This window comes from Lygodium microphyllum, chromosome 23 (genome assembly GCF_053477565.2).
Source record: "Lygodium microphyllum isolate KBCC chromosome 23, Lygodium_microphyllum_v1.1.10, whole genome shotgun sequence".
NCBI classification, from domain to species: Eukaryota; Viridiplantae; Streptophyta; class Polypodiopsida; order Schizaeales; family Lygodiaceae; genus Lygodium; species Lygodium microphyllum.
Window position 1 is genome coordinate 90,609,653 of NC_141157.1, and position 14,914 is coordinate 90,624,566.

The following is a 14,914-nucleotide window of genomic DNA, read 5'->3' on the forward strand; positions in this document are numbered from 1 at the left end:
TAAAAGATCAAACAGGTGAATAAGCAAGATGAGAAAATGATGCCAAGACTCTGTTTTATTTCTGCCAATAATAAATACAAGGTACAAGAAGAAGAAACTCGAGCAGCCTCTGGATTGCGTAGGAAACGCCTTTGAAAAGATAATAATAAAATAGATTTAAAGCTTTCTTGATAAGCACAAAATTGATACAAGGCCGTATCAAAAGACTAATACATAGGATTTTGATATAGGAGCTGTGACAAGAGGCTTTCCAATTTCAGGATACCTATCCATCTGTGTAAATACATTTTAAGCATACTTCTTCTTCATTTGCATCTTCATCTTCCAAAGCTCTCTGATACTTTATTTCCCCTCAGCTCCCCTATTCTTCATGTCCTGAATCTCCCTTTTGAAGTTGTTGAGTTCTCCCTCCCATCCATCATCTAAAATTTTCCCTCTTTTTACCTCTATAGTTCCGTTTTTCCAGTTATCCAGATTCGCCTTGTTTTTAAATTGCAGAAATCCTCCCTCTTTTTCTTGTTGTGATTTGGTATGATTCCCAATTTCCTTCCTTGTCGTATTTTCTCTTTTACTGGAGAACTCTTGGTAGTTCACTTCTCTTGAATTCACAAGGAATCGCAATCCATTTCCTCGGATGCCTTCTTCACTGTCACATCATTTGCAGGAATGCCGCAAATAGTCCTCCCGTGGAGTCTCCATGTCTGAGCATTTCTTCCTCCTTGCATCAACGATCGGAAAGCTTTCCTTTAATGGTTTAGACTGCAGTTGTATGCATACACTGTTCGTGCTGCTTGCGCTTGCTGTTTCCATTGCCTCATCATCATGGAAGATGCCTCAGGAGACCCCTCCGAGTAAAAAGAATGTCAAGCTAGGCACTCAGCCACGATTCATTGGCCGCTGAAATTCTCACAAATCGCCCCCCCCCAGAGAAAGCTTCCCCTCCAATCGACGACATCCTCTTCCGTTTTAAGCAGCTCCTTTTTTTTCTTCAGACTAATAAAGCGGCTAGCTTTTCTCCCCACCAAAAAAAGTGACCTCGCCCAGATTCCTTGACGCTCATTCACTGCTGTTGGCTAATTTTTTTGGGACGCAAAAATGCATTCAGAGGTTGCCAATAGGCAAGAATAATTGCTGATAAGCCAAATTTCACGTGCCAAGAATGAAGATGGAAATCACAAAGCTCAACTACAGCGAATAACACACCTAGCAGCATCACTCCAACCCCTGAATACTGTGAATAAACATGGATCTGGTACCAACCATCATCCTTTAGATATTTTAGATACCTTGCAGCCAAGACTCCACCTAGAAATAGTAGAGCCTAGGCCAAAAACATGATGAATCCATGGACTTCCAATACAGGTCTTAACTCCTGTTCTGCTTCAGCTAACCCCTTCGTCAAATAGATAGACATGTACTTGATGCTGCTCAATGAATGCATGTTCCTGTCTCTGAGCTGATCAGCTTTCCATTGTGTTCCCAAGGCCCATACTACTTTGAGTGGAATCAATGGGTCTATGATGTTCCTACATTCTGAACGCCTACTACACTCAGGATCTAATGGCCTGCTGAATTGAAATGTCAGCACACCATTTTGCTGCATACATTGGACATCCGTCAGATTTTCTTTCGTGGGATGATGCTAGATGGTTCTCTACCATCTATCCAGTATGTAGAGGCATGGAAAACATCCGTTTCCAGCCAACCCACATATGCAAATATATTTACCATTTTTTTCTCCAAATCCTATTACAACATAATAACTTTTCTTCTGTGCTTGTACTACAAATGAGATCCCTGAGTCTGTCAACATCTAGAACAAGGCTACCATGTGATCAGCAAGAAAAGCACTAATGTTATACATATAAGCTAAGCCCCCATCTACAACCTGGACCTTCCAGCCCATCTTCTTATGCAAGTAGGATTGATAAAAAACCTCATCAGGCGTCAGGCGATCATGCTGCCACTTTAGTTCATATGGGCTTGCAGGTACTCCATGTGCATCTGGTCCTCCTGCAAACAGGGTTGCATTTGCAACAGATGGACCTCCAACAGGGTCATTGGTGATGCAAAAAGCTACATCATGTCCTACTTGGATGGAGAATGTAACTAGTACTCCTCTTTTAACTTTCAGCACAAGAGCCTCAATCTTGTTAAGATATAAAACTTTGTCAGGATTAGGAGGATTTGGATAATGGGTCGCCCTTTTTGAGCTTCGAAGTTGCTTCCACTAGTCAGTTCTTTAGTGAAATCCATGTTCAACATATCTCAAATCTTTCATGCACATAGAAGCTTTCAAGGCACAAGCAATAGTGACAACATCTAGACAGACATCCTTTAATTGCATGTGATGATAAAAAGCAAGTGCCTTGACAAATGGTTCATGTTCAGCATAGCCTGCAATGAGTGTCGTCCAGGATACAACATCTTGATCTGACATATTGTCAAATACTTCTTGGGCTTTTCCAAGCATATCAGATTTTTCATACATGTCAACCAGAGCATTATTGATAAATTCCTCTTGCTCCAAACCCTCTTCACTATACTGCCTACGCAGAACAAAAGTATAATCACAACAACTAAATATGTACAAAGTATCAAATCCCTTACACACAACTTTTGGGTGGTTTTCACACCTCGAATGTGCAGCAATACGACAGAGTAAATCAAGTCATCAAGGATATGCTTAGGGCATACTGCTCTCGAGAATCGAAGAGGTGGATTCGATACTTATCTTTGGTACAATTTTCATACAATGCTTCTTAGTAGCAGAGCATACAGATGACCCCTTTCCAAGCATTGTATGGTCATGACTATCAAAGTCCCCTAATTTTTTCCAATCCAACCTTAAGGGTTGAAGCTTCAAGACAAATGTTGGAAGACATTGATGATCAAATAAAGTCAATAAGACAAGACATACAAGTGACCAAGGATAGACAGAAGGCATACGCGGATTTGAAGCGTCAAGAAAGGGTCTTCGAAGAAGGAGACATGGTCTTCATTCGTGTACGCCCTAAAAAGAGTTCTCTATTCTTAGGAAATTGCAAGAAGCTAAGTCCAAGGTATTGTGGGCCATACAACATCCTCAAATGCCTAGGACCTAATGCTTATAGATTGCAACTCCTTGAGAACCTAAAGGTTCACAATGTATTCCATATCAGCCTATTGATAAAATATGTACTTAACCCTAACCATGTACTTGATGACCAACAAATTGTAATGCCTAGTCAAGGAGTCATTGAACTAAGGCCTGATAAGATCTTAGACGTTAGGGAGAGACAGTTAAGATCCAAAACCTTGAGAGAATGCCTCATCCAGTGGAAAGATTATCCCGAATAGGATGCCACTTGGGTAGATGAAGGCACTCTCAACCATCAATATCCCCAGTTTATCTCGACATGAGGACATCTCGATTCCTCTAAGGGGGAGAGAATGTAATATATCGAATTCACCTCCTATTAAGGTTAAAGGGAAAAAATTTTTCTCTTATCCTCTTGTCTGCGACAGTCAAGCTGGAAGGGGGGAAGGGAATAGAAGAGCCAGCAAGCTCCTCGCTGGAGCTTGCTAGGCTTCATGGCCATGCGTATGGAAACGTTTGAGTGGGAGGATTCCCTCCCCTCCCCTATATAATTGAGGAAGGGCCGCAGGCTACTAGGAGGAGGAGGAGGGACAGAAGACGAAGAAAATGCTACCGCCTAATACCAAAATGCCGCCTAACTACCGTGAGGGAAGGAGAGAGTGATGACATCGCTGCCATAGAGTACGAAGGGGCGCCGCCACTGACTGCTGTTGAGGAGGACCCGCCCTACTGCCAACCAGTCAACACATTGGCACTACCGCCATTAAAAATCCTCCTCGTCATGAATAGAAGTGCCCCCCCCCCCCACACATTAATCTGAAAATTCCCTCCCTCTTCCACGTAAGCTTCTGAGGTATAGAAGCTTCCTTGGAAGCTTCCATAAAGGGGCTCCCTTAAGGCTTGTGTCCATGTGGCCACCCCGGGATTTAAAAATCCTCCACGTGGTCTTTTCCCCCTTAGAATGCCTTAGGTCCTATAAGCCCTTTCATATTGCAAGCCCCTTAATCCTTTCTTGTGGGCTTCCACAAGCCTTCTCCAAGTGGGTTTATACCCCCCCCCACCCGAAATTTAAGCACCCATTCCCTCGCAAGTTCCACGTAAGTCCCCTTCTTCTTGCAACTTCCACCCAAGTTCCCTTTTCTTTGAAATTTCCACCTTAATCCCTTCTTCTTGAAATTCCCACCTAGAACCCCCCGTGCTATAAGCCCTTCACCCTTCACCTTCTCCCTTTTACCCTTTCACCTCGGTTTTAAACCCCTAAGCTTTTTCCACCCCGTGTCCTAAAAACCTCTCCAAGAATCCCCCTTCCTATACCCTTCACTCCCATGCCCAAAGATCTCCCAAGGCCCTTCATATGTTTTTGAAACCACCCTCACACACACCCTTGCACCGTATATATACCGTATAGACCCTTTTCTTTAGGCCTTGTAAGCCTTTCCCTCCCACATGAATTAAGGCCTTAAAGGTCTTATTACCCCCTTCTCGTGGATAATCCCTTAACCATTCCTTGCCTTGAAAAAGAGAAGAAGAGTATTGAAGCGACGGTGGAATTCCGAAAGAGGAGTGTAAAGTTGCTTCCACATTCGAAGGACTACAACTGCGATGCCGCCTAAGAAAATCCAAGGAGTAGGTGCGGGAGGGTCATCTCCCGGTATCCATGTGGATATCTCACCCCAAACCTAGGTTTTTCGTTCTTAATTTTATATTGGTTTTAATTTAATCATACAAGATGAATTGTTAGGGATAAGATATATTTTGTCCTAGTTATTTACGACGAAGGAATTTAGTTTAACTTCCCTCCTCGCTATGCTCCACATCCAGGTTCGCCTACACACACAAAAGATCAAGGTTTCTTACGTAGACATGGTGGAGAAAAAGTTATAATTAGCTATACTTTTAATAGGAAAGTAAGAAAAACATACCTCCTTTGGCTGTTGAATTCTCATAGCCCGGTTGTATTAATCCTCAATGATGAGACCCTCCTCATTGAAGTGAAGCCATGTGGTTGTGCGGTTATGGCCTCGATGGTAACCTACCTCTCTAGGAGTAGGTATCCTACCAACAATAGTAGTCTGCAAAACAATTATGATATATACAAATAATTATGAGTCATAATATATTAGAACAAATTATATAAAGAATTGAAAAAAATATAAATTTTCAAAAACTAGAAATCAAAATATACTTACAAACTTTGCCTCCCACGACTCTCTGCCGCCCGATCTGTAATGCGATGATCCCATTGTTTCCATTTGGATCTGTTGCGCCTCTGCATGCTGGCGACTCTTCACTTTCTCTGCTGCTTTCTTCTTGGATTTCTTCCACTCCATGCGGTGACACATAGGTGGTTGGCTCTGGCTCCATGCCCCTCCTCCTGCCTTCTCAGTGAGTCCCTAGCGCATGTTATGAGGTGGGATCTTTTGTTGTGAAGCATATCCCTCACTTTTGTGCGTCCCCAATAAACCGAGAATCGCTAACCCTCAGGATTTGGGTACCTCCTATGGACTGCCCTCAACATCTCCTGCCACAAGCCGCTTTTCTGATTTTTGAAGGCAATGAAAAAATCTTTATATGTCTCATGCACGACGCTCCTCATGTACGCCATTACATCCCTTCCTTCATCATCATGGAAGATGCCACCAACATCTGTAACTCTATAGTGTTGGCATACAAGCTCCTCTACGTGATCTACTGGTGAGGGTGATCACTCACCACCTCCTAGGCAACCCCCACACAAGCCTCGTCCTCCCCCTCGACTCTCCCTCCTCCCTCTCTATTGATTACCCTCTGCCTCGCTGGATGCACGTGCTTTTGTAGATGCTTGTGCTTCAGCCGATGCATGTACAGGTGCTGCTCATGGAGTACCTGCATATGGAGTACCTGCATGTGGAGTATCTGTATGTGGAGTACCTACAATTGGAGTTTGGGAAGTAGTGCCAGGCAAAGACGTCAGAGGCGTTCCAGACATGACACTGAACACCTCGTCCGCTGTGGGAGAGTGGCCAAGGTGCTTGGTCATCTCTCCCATGAAGTCTTCCCTACTAGGAAAACCTCCAAAAAATGCATTGACCCCCTGCCAAACGAGGCCAATGTATCATTCATGCGATCCAAATCCGGGTCATTGCTAGATGAACTAGGATACGACATCTACAAAACAAACACAGAAAAAAAACAAATTTGTTTGCATACAAAAAATCATATATTACCTACATTTTCAAAGAGCTTTCTTTAGACATTAAGCATAAAACTTAAGTACTAATGCTTCTCATAAACAAGAAAACTGATAAACACAAACATGGGATTGGTCACATTCATCATTGCAAAAATATATTGTTTTTTATCAGAGCTGGGAGAGCTGGCATGTGTATAACCGTGTCTAAATTGCAGGTTAGATGCGCTCTCAGACGCGCTCCTAAAGTCAACCTTATGTTCAGTGCGTCTATGTTTGCATCTAAGATGCAGTATAGACGCGCTGTCAAACACAAATTCTAGGTTAATCTGCATGCACGTGTATCATCGCGTGTAGATTAACCTGCATACACGCCAGCACACGTGCTCTAAGACATAATGAGAGGAAATATTTTTTCGCGTCTATACCTGCGTCTACACTGAAATATAGACGCACTATCAGACGCACTCAGTTGGCTGATTTTAGCCCGACGACGGCCATTGATGATTTACAAAATGCAATACATAATGGAATCAGAAATCCTAATACATAGACAAAGCAGAGAGAGAAAGATAGAAAACAAAGAGAGAGAAAGAGAGAGAGTGAGAGAGTGAGTGAGTGAGAGAGAGACTCACCTTGGGTGTTTGGTGTAGCGGGTGGTGGCGCTTCTTCCTTTTCCTCCTTCCTCTCCTTGGTAAGTTACTCTCCCTTGATGCTTGCTTGCTTACTTGTTGCTTCTTCTTGTTCTCCTCTCTCTTTTTCTCTCTTTTTTCCTCTCCTTGGCTTTCCTTTTTCCCTTCTTGTGTGTTTGAAATGAAAGAAGAGGCGAGTCATGAGGAGGTGAGGCATGAAGAGATTGCATGTCGGCTAAACTCAAGCTTCAGAACCATAAAAAACGCAGGAAAGGAAAGGCACAGTTTGAAAAGAAATGATTTAAGTATGGTTTGAATTTTGATGTATGCATCTATTTTTACGTGTATATGCGCGTCTATTGTTCATGTAGACACGAGTATAGACGCGAACATAGACGGGCAAGTAGACACTAATATAGACGCGTACGTAAACACGGATATAGACGCGCATTTAGGCTTTATCATAATTTTTTGTTTTTAAGATAAGTTTTCATAGTGAATTCTTATCATAAGTTTTAATATATTTATGATGATTTTTGTGTATTTAAAATTGAGATCATAGAATAATTAATACGCTAGCTTTAAGTTTTTATGTAAACACATGAATGACAAATATTTTGATATTGTCATGAATTAGGTTTAATCATGTCGTCGTCATCACCTAGTGCGGTGCATGTTGATGTGTCAATGAGCACATCCTCAAGTGAGGATGAAACATTGCATCTTCATAATCGAGATGCATGGCTACGACGAAAAAGTAAATGCATGTGTGATCGTTGTTGAGGGTGTATTTTTCGAGCACGTCGAATTGCAATGTCACACCTCAAATTGTATGGAGAATGGGACCGATAAAAATCACCGGTATTCATTGCTTTTTTTTACCACTAAGATTGCTAGTCCATGTTACGGGAATTATATATCAATGTACATGAAACTCCCTTTTGTGGTTGAGCAGGATGCGGTGCCACATCCTCAGATGCTCCCTCTCAGGCATCGAGAGGCTGCAAAACGTCGACGCGAGGAGACAGAGTCTTTAAGAAGAGGAGAGACTGACGACCATACTAGTAGCCCTCATGAAATGCCCCATCAATTTGTAGAGGATGAGATTTTGAACAACATGGTACACCATCTATTTTCGCAACCGGTTCAGGGAGAAGGTCACTCTACGAAGCCAGATGATCCACTATATGTAGCATCATCTACCCCGTTGTATGAAGGTTGTACATACTTCGTTCTTCGTGCGTCCCTCGAGATACTTAACTTGCAAACAATTTATGGATGGAGTAATGTCAGTTTGGATGTGTTATTGAAGTAGGTATCAATTCAGTTTGGCTTATGAATCATAATATTAATTGTTCTATTTTGAAATCAGACAAAAATATATATGTTGATGGTTTTTTAACTCACTTTTAAAAATATATGTAGATTATTATCACAAATGCTTCCAAAAGGAAACAAATTGCCAACTAAGAGAGAGCAAGCAAGACAGTACTTGACATCTCTGGGAAGCCTCGATTATGTCAAGATCCATGCATGTGTCAATGATTGTGTCTTATTTCGTGAGATTCATGAGTTTGCACGAGAGTGTCTTGTTTGTGGCGAATCAAGATACAAAGTGGAGATGAAGTCAATGGATATACCTCGTAAGGTTTTGCGACATTTTTCGATTGTTCCACGTATAAAACTTATGTTCAAGTGTAAGTCTATTGGAAAGCTCATGTCATGGCATACTAGTCACACTACAACAAAAAGGCCTCATAGACGCACATTTAGACATGATTTTTGAATATAGAGAAAAACTTACGGGCGCATCTATCCGCCCGTCTATTTGCGCGTCTATCATTTTGCGTCTATAATCGCATGTATCAACGAATTTACACGCACAAATAGATGCGCAATAGACTCACATATACACCCGCATATAGACACGCTCGTAGACGTGCTTTTACAAGCACTGATAGACGAGAACGAAAAATAATAAATGTCCTTTAAAAAAAAAGATATTTAATTTCTTTTTTAATTTGAATTATAAAGCATGTGTATAAGCGCGTGTAGTTTGCATTATAGACGCACGAATAAACGCGAATTATATGCAATTTAGATGCACAAAACAGAACTGGAAAAAAAACCTCCCATACATCAGATTGTGTATTTGGGAAAAAGACAATGTATCTTACGGGCATGAGAATTGAAAATAAAAGTCCATGTATTCATTATATATCAAAGCATTTACAAGGGAAGTTTAAGTGCTTGCGACCTAAAGCGTGGCCGCAAGCAGTAGGCTCAAAGAGATATCATACATATACAAGAAAAGAATGCCTCATGAGGAGGTATGGTTCTCCTCTACGAATCTGAAGAGAAAACATCCTCGCTAGTACCACCATGGCTACTAGCATCGCTATCTCCCTCCTCGCTGTGCTCCACATCTGGGTTCGCCTACACACACAAAAGATCAGGGTTGCTTACATAGACAAGGTGGAGAAAAAGTTATAATTAGTTATACTTTTAATAGGAAAGTAAGAAAAACATACCTCCTCTGGTTGTCGAATCCTCATGGCCCGGTTGTATTGGTCCTCAGTGATGAGACCCTCCTCATAAAAGTGAAGCCATGTCGCTGCGCGGTTATGGCCTCGATGGTAACCTACCTCTTTAGGAGTAGGTGTCCTAACAACGATGGTAGTCTGGAAAACATTTAGAGATATACAAACAATTATGAGTCACAATATATTAGACTAAAATATATAAAGAATTGAAAGAAATATAACTTTAAAAAAACTAGAAATCAAAATATACTTACAAACTCTGCCTCCTACGACTCTTTGCCACCCAATCCATAATGCGACGATCCCATGGTTTCCATTTGGATCCGTCGCGCCTCTACGTGCTGGCGACTCTTCACTTCCTCAGCTGCTTTCTTCTTGGCTTTCTTCCACTCTGCGCGGTGGCACATAGGTGGTTGGCTGTAGGCTCCACGCCCCTCCTCCAGTCTCCGTAGTGAGTCCCTGGCCCGTGTCATGAGGTGGGATCTTTTGTTGTGAAGCATATTCCTCACTTTCGTACGTCCCCAATCATCCGAGAATTGCTGACCCTCAAGATTTCGGTACCTCCTATGGACTTCCCTCAACACCTCCTGCCACAAGCTGCTTTTCTGATTTTTGAAGGCAATGAAACAATCTTTCTACGACGCATGCACGATGCTCCTCATATACACCATTACATCCCTTCCCTCATCATCATGAAAGATGCCACCAGCATCTGTAACTCTATAGTACTGGCATACAACCTCCTCTATGTGATCTACTGGTGAGGGTGATCACTCGCCACCTCCTAGGCGACCCCCACACAAGCCTCGTCCTCCCCCTCAACTCTCCCTCCTCCCTCTCTGTCGACTGCCCTCTACCTCGCTGGACACACGAGCTTCTGCAGATGCACGTGCTTCTGTAGATGCTTGTGCTTCAACCAATGCATGTGGAGCACGTGGAGTACCTGCAAATGGAGTACATGTATATGGACTACCTGCATATGGAGTACCTATATGTGTAGTACTTGCATGTGGAGTCTGGGAAGTAGTGTCAGGCAAAGACGCGAGAGGCGTCCCAGACATGACACTGAACACCTCGTTCGCTGTGGAAGAGTGGCCAAGGTGTCTGGTCATCTCTCCTATGAAGTCTTCCCTACTAGGAAAACCTCCAAAAAATGCATTGACCCCCCTGCCAAAGGAGGCCAATGTATCATTCATGCGATCCACATCTGGGTCATTGCTAGATGAACCAGGATATGACATCTGCAAAAAAAACACAAGAAAAAGACAAATTTATTTGCATACAAAAAATCATATATTACCTACATTTTCAAAGAGCTTTCTTTAGACATTGAGCATAACACTTAAGTGCTAATGCTTCTCTTAAACAAGAAAACTGATAAACACAAACATGGGATTGGTCACATTCATCATTGCAAAAATATACTGTTTAATATCATAACTGGGAGACCTGGCGCGTGTATCCTCGCGTCTACATTGCAGGTTAGACGCACTCTAAGACGCACTCCAGAGTGAACCTTCTATCTAGCGCGTCTATCTGCGCATCTAATATGCAGCACAGATGCGCTATCAGACGTGTATCCCAGGTCAATGCGCGTGTATAATCGCGTGTAGACTGTAGGTCAACCTTCTGTGTAGCGCGTGTATGATCGCGTGTACACTGTAGAGCACACGCGCCCTAAGACGCACCCTCAAATGCTTTGAGAAGAAACATTCTTTGCATCTATGTCTGCGTCTACACTGAGATGTAGACACGCTATCAGACGCGCTTGGTCGACCGATTTTAGGCCAATGACCGCGATTGACAATTTACAAAATGCAATACATAATGGAATCACGAATCCTAAATACACAGATAGAGCAGAGAGAGGAAGAGAGAAACAAAGAGAGAGAGAGAGAGAGAGAGAGAGAGACTCACCTTGGGTGTTTGGTGTAGCGGGTGGTGGCACTTCTTCCTTCTCCTTCTTCCTCTCCTTGGTAAGTTACCCTCCCTTTATGCTTGCTTGCTGCTTCTTCTTGTTCTCCTCTTTCTTGTTCTCTCTTTCTTCCTCTCCTTGGCTTTTCTTTTTCCCTTCTTGTGTGTTTGAAATGAAAGAAGAGGTGAGTCATGAGGAGGTGAGGCATGAAGAGACTGCATGTCGGCTAAACTCAAGCTTCAGAACCGCAAAAAATGCAGGAAAGAAAAGGCGCAGTTTGAAAAGAAATGATTTAAGTATGGTTTGAATTTTGACGTATGCATCTATTTTCGCATGTATATGTGTGTCTATTGTTCAGATATCATAACTACTATTTATGTAGATATAAAAATAAATGTAATTTCATATGAAAAATAAAGGATGCCCCATACTTAAAATACAAGCATGCAAAACATGAGTCCCTCATGAAAAAATTGGTAGTCAATACCTACCACAACCTAATGGATGGCTGCCTAGTAGCCATGACATAAACCCACATATGCCTATATGTAATAACTATAACATGAAATTAATTAAGGTGAGAAACCACATTAGCCCCATCTAAAGCCATACACCCCAAAATGAGCCACATCGAGCTTCTAAGAGTAGAGCCTAGATGTAGTACTAGGGATACCCAAAGCTCTCTTTGATAGTTGCTTAGGCATTAATTTACATTATCAAAGAGGAAGAATATGTGCATATGCAAGACTAAATAAATGGCATTGTTGCTTCAAACATATTATTCCCAACATTAACATCCATAGGGTACTAAGAATATTGATGTCAGCTCTTAAAAATTAGCCTTCATTGCAAAAGGCCCCTCATCATGCATTTCAGTATTAGCTTGCTTTGAAAAATTATCCTATTTATGCTCCTAAAGTTGGTAGTCAAAAGGACACAATAGAAATCGTGCAATAAACTTAGCATCTAAATACATATGATTCTCATGATCAACCTTTTTATTTGACTTCCTCACTCCAACACAAGCTCAAAATTAACCCTATAGCACCTCATACAATTGATTAACAATTACTCCTAGCCTTGCAACGATTGCATTCCAAGATTGCTTATCCAAATTTAAAACATAAGTGTACATATTTTGATGATATGCTGCTATAGTAATACCAGACCCCTCAAACTCAACACCTAAACTTTTAAAAATCTACCTTTCTAATTGTTGCAAAGACATTAACTATTTTTGGAGCAACAAAACCTCAACCATCAGCTCAAGGGCAATAATATCATGTTCTTACGCTACTTTCTACTTCATTTCTTGAAACCACTATTTGAAAAGTTTAATAGACATCTTTGCCTAAATTAGTTGTTGTTCATGCACATCAACTTTTCTTTGCCATGCATCCTTTTCCTTTTCATGCTCATGATTTATTTCTTGCAAATATGTAGAGAATTCTAGTACTCTTAACACTTCTTTGTCATACCACTATTTGAGATTTGCATAAGTTGTCATATCAATTGATACCTTTGAAAATAACTGCAAACAAAAAATCATTATTTTCGGCAGCTTAACATTAAATATAGGAGTAAACTACCCTAATTTTAGATCTAAAGAATGAACAATTGAAATTGAACCAATAGAAGTAGAGTGAGCTATTGCAATTTTTGCATCCAAATTTGATTTTTCCAAGTTTCAATACTAACTTCTTACCTATAGACCTACTAATTTATGAAGGCTCACACAAGTCTATAGATCCTATAAGTTGTAAGTATAAAGGATTCTCCTCCCAAATAGATTGAATCGCATGTTTGAATAAGTCAATATTATAAGTTTCAAAAACTAATCATTAAAAACCTATTTCTTTGTACTACTAGAAGTAGATGTGCCTACAATGACATCATTCTCCTTCTTTTGCCCATCTCCAATAAACTATATAGATGCTTTCTCCCTCCCTTTCCCTAGTACAAGGGTAGAATGTAATATTAATGGGTCCTTCTCAGCAGAATAATCATGCAAATTACCCAACACCATGCTCAAATGATAGTGCTACTCCAAACTTCTAGTACCCCACCTCAAAGATACCTCATGCATGATGTTTTCATTAAAAAACTCTATCCGAATTACGGATAGCTTCATTTTCCACATACAAGAAAACTCCATATGTATCCTCACAAATAGAGTCAATATTCATGATATGGATCACTCACTCCATGGACTAATGGATATATAGCTTATGAAGAGGTGGGATATCCTTTAGGGTTTAGAATGGGTACTAATAGTCTTCCCAAACTCTTCATGCATTTCTCTAATAGAGCACTTAACTCCATATTCTAGATTTTGGGAATTTTCCATCAATATGGGAAAAACCAAATCAAAATGGATTTCATGAATTTTGGGGATTTCATTAATTTGGAACTTGGTGCAATTAAACATATTACTACTTCTTGATGATCCTTAACATACTCAAACATGGGCAGCAACATTGGAACACCCTTTGGAAGAGTAGGCTTTCCTGCAAGGTCTCTCTTCCATAATTCAATGCCACCTTCTCTTGGTAACCAGTCTGGGGACTTTGGATGCATCTTGTATTGCATGACAAGTGTATTTCCTTGCATATAAAACTGAAATTGAAGAGGTTTTGGGTGACCAACAAGTGTATCTTTTGAATCACACAAGTATCCCTCAATTTATCTCTTAAGTCACGCGCATGTGTCAATAAGAAAGGTGTAGGACTTGACAACTGGCATGATTGAAAATGTTGCATAAGATGAGGAAAAGTGAAGGTCATGCTTGTCCTTAGCTTCTCTGAAAATTTACTGAACATTGCATCGATGTCTTCATGTGTTTGACCCACCATGAGAAACCCAAGTTGGATCATCTTGAATGTTCCTCGTGCAACAAGCAATGATAGATATGCAAAGAGATAGAAATTTTTGTTTTCTAATCCACAATTATCAAGTTGAAGTAATAAGCTCTCTAGCAATCGTTTGAAATTATGATGGCCATCCTGTGGTGTATTATCTTCCATGCATGATTTATTTTGCGCAACACCTTGATGGTGGTCTAGTTCTTTTTTTGAGTTGAGGGCATTTAGTAGCACAGAGGTGGATCTTGGCATTCCATCTACTTGTAGATCACCATTTTCATGCCTATGTAGTTGCTCTAAGTTCCTAAAGCATAATGACAATGAGCCAATTGTGAAGTTAGGATCATGAGGCCATAGATTGAGTGAGAAATGTCCATATCTACCTTTTCCATGTCCATGTGTGATCATGCTTGTTAAAGAAACTGGTAGTTGAGTAGATCTTTCAGTCTCTTTTGATCGAAGCCTTAACTTAGGGATATTTGTCTTTTATTGGTTCATTTTATCATGTATGATGCACAAGTTTTTATCTCGATTTAAAGCTGAGGCCAAGCGCCAACTATAGTATATGTTCCAACAACTTTATTGTTGTAGCATGTGACATTGATGCTTCTTTAGAAGCACATTTCGCTCTTGAAGACACTTTGTTGCTGCAAGTTGCTCTTTGATCTCTGAGAAAATACTACATTTGGAGAACTCACTTGTCTTTGCTAAGGTT

At 40.8% G+C, this 14,914-nt stretch overlaps 1 pseudogene; it reads right to left on the bottom strand.

Annotated features, from left to right (window-relative positions):
- Positions 1-1,060: 1,060 nt before the first annotated feature.
- LOC148016454 (cytochrome b561, DM13 and DOMON domain-containing protein At5g54830 pseudogene) lies at positions 1,061-2,491 on the bottom strand (annotated as a pseudogene).
- Positions 2,492-14,914: the final 12,423 nt, after the last annotated feature.